Here is a 5,219-nt window from a genome sequence, read left to right as displayed (position 1 = left end):
TGAGAGAGAGAGAGAGAGAGAGAGAGAGAGAGAGAGAGAGAGAGAGAGAGAGAGAGAGAGAGAGATTTGACAATGTGAGACAGATGCAGTGCAGACACAGTACAAGGCTCTCTTGCTCCTGTCAACTCAGGTAAAGATCTCATCACCTTCTTCAACAGGAACATTTGTGTGCATGCGTGCATGACTTTCTAACTTTGTGTTCGTTCATTATTTGATTCAAGCATATTGCTCATAAAAACGTGAAATACAACCAGTTCCAAAATGAAATGATTTCTGGAGATGTGGGAGCGAAAGTTTTATTAAGATGGAAATGTTTGATAGATATGCCGCATCAAATATTTTGTTTGGGGTACTTAGTGGCTAAGCTAAGTAGATATTTACAATCGAAAAAAAAAAAGTTGACTGCAGTGACATTATTTGCATTCATTTTCCCATGTTGGTTTGTTATTTAATTGATCCCCAAATTATTATTCAACTGATCACCAAATCACTATATTAGAATGATTTCTGAAGGATCATATGACACTGAAAACTAAAGGAATGACAGCTGAAAATTGAGCTTTTCCATATCAGAAATAAATAAAATTTTATACTATGTTAAACAACTATTGAAAATTGTGATCATATTTTACAATATTATTGTTTTTACTGCATATAGTGTTCCTGTAGCTCAAGTGGTAGAGCATTGCATTACGAAGCGCAAGGTTGGGGGTTCGATTCCCCGGGAACACATGATAAATTGATACACATGGTAAAAATTGATAGTCTGAATGCACTGTAAGTCGCTTTGGATAAAAGCGTCTGCTAAATGCATAAATTTAATTTAATTTAATTTAATATTTGATCATATAAATGCAGCCTTGGTGAGTATATTCTTAAAAAAAAATCTTCAAAATTTTGGACATTAATGTATACCCTAAATGTCAAATAAAATAAAACAAACTTTAGCTGGTCACTTTGCATTTCGGTCAGATGTTGTTTTGTTTTTTCCTGTCTAAGTGGGCATTTCTAGGTCAGTGTAAGCTACAAAATGGACCAAACAAAGTCAAAAGTGTGCACCTGGCCAGACTCCATGAGACAGAGAGTCTAAAAATGCAATTAGAATAGACAAACAAAAGATATATAATCACAATACAACTGCTTTCTTTTAGATATCGGAAGGAACGCGTCCCTCTAGTATTGATAATCTATAGCACACATTTACTCTGCCTGGCAGGAGGAGATGAAGTCACGCGGCAGGAACCGTACCTGCAGACCAACCATGTCACTGTGACTCGGCGCTGCTGTGACACTTTGCTTCAAATCCAGATTGAAGTGGAACATATCATTACAGGGCTTTATTCATCTCAGAGACTGGTAGTGTAAAAGCAATGCCTACTGGGATGAGTGTGTCGGTTTAGCACCCCTCTTCAATTGACTTGGGAATACCTTTTTTTGACTGAATGAGTCTATAAGAGCTATTCAAGAGTTTGAAAGTAGTTCAGATGAGCGAAACTTGAGAACATCTTATCCAGAGATGCTGCTTACAGCACTATGTATCTGTCCAGATCTACAGAAAAGGATCTTTCTGTCTATTTCTCTGCTCATTTCCGACGTGTTTTCTGAAATGCATGGGCAGTCTGTCAATCACAGATCTCTTAGAGGCTAGTTTTGAGAACTGAGCAAGTTAAGCTGTGGTGAATTATCAATCTCCACAGGCCTTCAGAAAGATTAATTATGTCTTCAGCTTTCTGTCCATTCTCTCTGCACTAATGACAGAAAACTCTAGCTTATATCATTCTACGGCCAGCTCTGCAGTGAAAATGTAAATATTGGAATCATAGATAATAACCGCTTCATCATTTCGTCAAGCAATATCAAGTTATCAAATGTGGGTTGAAGATTCTTGCACATCTCATTTATTGGCGATATGTTTATGTTTATGTCTTTATGTTATAAAGATGTTATAATATATACATTATTAATATTCTGGATTCAATGTAAGTAATGTAAGCTTGAAAGCATTTGTGACAACATTGATTAACACCAGTGTTGTTACAGTTAACTAAAACTGTTAAAATGGTTTTCTTTATTAAAATAAAGCTGAAATAAAAAAAATATATATATATAAATATTAGATGAAACAAAATGTTGCCATGGCAACTAACAGAAATAAAAGATTAAGTACTAAAATTATAAATAAAAGCAAAATTGAAATAAAAAATATCACAAATGACAAGAGTACAAAGAACTAAAACAAACGAAAATTAAAATGAAAACAGAAAATATGAAAATAAAAGTTAATTCAAAATATTAATAAATACTACATATAAATAATACTAAAATAACAATGATTATTACAAAAAAAAAAAGCTTATGGTCAGCCACTTACCTATGAAAGTGTTAAAACTTGCATATTATTTGAGCTATAAAAGCTGGTTAAGTTATCATTTTTACAGTTGTTTTTTTTAGGGTTTATGGTGTTTAGTTTTCATGGTGACAAACAATAAAATCATCTTAACATGTACATTGTTCACAAATCGTGGCTATACTACTGAAATAGTGAGGATTATAAAAGTTCACAAATTGGCCTCATTCACTTCTATTTTAAGTGCCACATTGTAAACAAGGTCTTTGCTTTTTTTTTTTTAAGAAAAGTGAAAATCTATTTTTGTGGTAATCAACATTAAGCCACAAATGTACATGATTGAGCTTAATGTGTACTGAAACAGTAATTTCCCTTTAAAATGCTTTATAGTATCTCGCTTTTTAAACAGAGAACTTGTGTATGGGACTGGTTTGGTTAACTGGAGTACACTTGACTGGAGCACCTGAGGAAATGAAAACACTGCAGTTGGACAGCCAGCACGGCAGATGGTGCCTGGCCTCATCTCGTGACTGATTCGTGACATCAGTGAGACCACCACACAGGCAAACTGGTCTCTCCTCTACCTCCTGATGGGAGGAAGCAGGTAGGAAGTGCTGAGGCTTGCAAGTGGAATTCACACTTCAGGGAACCAAAGAGTAGAACTGAGGGATCAAAGCAGCAAGAATATTATGTGATTACCATATGCATCTGTTCATAAGGTTTTATGAATGTGGAATGCCTTTAGCCTAATGACGGATGTAATGTGCCAGTTGACAGACAGATAGCGGCCTTTTGACTCTCCCTCACAGTCAAATTATATACCACTAGCTCATAAAAGGTCACAAGCACTGTAATGGAATGATGGAATTTATGATCTCTTGTCTCTGCTCTATTAAGCATTATGCTTAATGTGAAAAAACAGAGTGAGACCCAGAAAATTGAGTTCCTGAATAAAATGCACTGTATGAATCCCACGGGATAGCAGGGCCACTGTGGTGCACTACCTATAGAAACTCCTACTGTGGTAGTAGAAAGTAGGGTAGAGTAGATGGAGAAAAACGTGAGAGTGCTACAGAGGAAGCTGCACTGGAAAGCAGGCAGAGAGGCAGTGCACCAAAGAGTTTGATGAAAACCCCCTCCCCTTTCTGACAATCACCATTTCAGGGTATCCCAGCTTCGTCACTGCAGCCGCCTCATTAATACATGTAGCATGTCATCTCACCAACCATACAGTATGCCTAGAATTACCCCTCACACTCCATGACATACAATGAACACTCAAAACATGCATTGCTGAATCCATCACTATTACAAAATATGCTAAATTTAAAATGCACTGCAGTCAGTGTTGGATGAGTTCTTTCTGAAATGCAGCTTACTACTGGCTACAAATTGCATGACTAAAACGTTTATCAATACCATAATATTTTATATTACACTTCAGGTTATATAATCTCAACACGTTTTTTTCTTTAGTGTCACTAACAAGAAACATTTTGAACTATTTCGACAGAAATATACATATATATCATCATCAGTCTATGATTATATAACTAATTGCAAGTTTTGATAAAAAAATTACCAATTTGTATACATTAGGATCTAATTAACACTCATTTCAATAAACAATTGTGAACTAGTTTGACTAATTATCTGATAATGTTTACTAGCCATGCTAGAAAATACAGTTTAAGATGGTGGCTGGTTTCTAGCTAGTTAAAGATGATCCCCATTAGTTGGAGAACAGATTTGGACCACTAACAAACCAGCGACTAGTTGGTCAAGCTGGTTTATGGAACACTGTGGCTGGTCATCCAGAATAGAACTAGTTAGATTAGTAAATTAGTAAAGTTCATTAGCCCCGCTGGATCACTCTTTAGATGGTAGCTTTATTTTGGGACAAAAATAAGTAGCAGGTTTCTACCTGGTCTAAAAATCGTCATTAGCTGGTAAGCCATCTAACTAATTGAATTCAAACACACCACACCAGCTACCAACTGGTCACACCGGTTTAAGATGGTCAAGCTGGCTTTTAGAACATGCTGGTCAACAAGCTAATGACCAGAATGGTTTAGGATGGTGAAGATGTTTTTTAGGATATGATGAATGTTGTGAAATATTATTAATGAACTCGACAGACTAGTAAAAATCAAGTCTTAAGGTGGTTGCTGGTCTCTAGTCAGATTTTCATTCTGGTAAAACAACTTGGCTTTGCAACTTAATTGGTCAGTTTAAGGTGGTCAAGCTGTTTCGAACATGGTGTCTGGTCAACCACCTGACCAGCTAATAATCATCTAGATACCACAGGTAGAATGTCTTAAAACACAGCAACCAGGTAGAATTTCTTAAAACACAGCAACCAGTTGAATTTTATAACAGGGAGTTAACTTACAATGGTCTTTTGACATTTATATATAATCTGGAGGTATATTTCTTGGAAAGCATAAATTGCTTTGAACAGTGATAGATTGTGTGTCTCCCTTAAAGATATTAATAAATTATTTAACAAACGAATTTATTACTGCTACCTGAATGATAGATTAGTAATCAAAACCGTCATCAATGTGTAGCTAATTCATAAAAAATACAGTTTAAAATGTAATGTAGACTAATTACAAATGCTTGATCTGATTAGGTCAACAAGATTAAATTACTGCCCATCACTGACGGCTCTACACCATAAGGTTTCACCATTCAAACACAAACATGTCATCAGATGAATGTTGTATGAACTGCTTTGGGTTAAAGCACAGTAAGGTTAAGGAACAAGAGACTGCCCGCTCCTGTCATCCCGGTGGTCAAACTTATCTTAATAAGAAACGCAAGGCGTGGGGACAACTAATTAACGACATACAATGGAAAGTGCTTTCCT

The sequence above is a fragment of the Cyprinus carpio genome, chromosome A21, assembly GCF_018340385.1.
Source record: "Cyprinus carpio isolate SPL01 chromosome A21, ASM1834038v1, whole genome shotgun sequence".
Taxonomy (NCBI): Eukaryota; Metazoa; Chordata; class Actinopteri; order Cypriniformes; family Cyprinidae; genus Cyprinus; species Cyprinus carpio.
The sequence above is the reverse complement of the archived record's forward strand: the minus strand, read 5'-3'. Positions refer to the sequence as shown.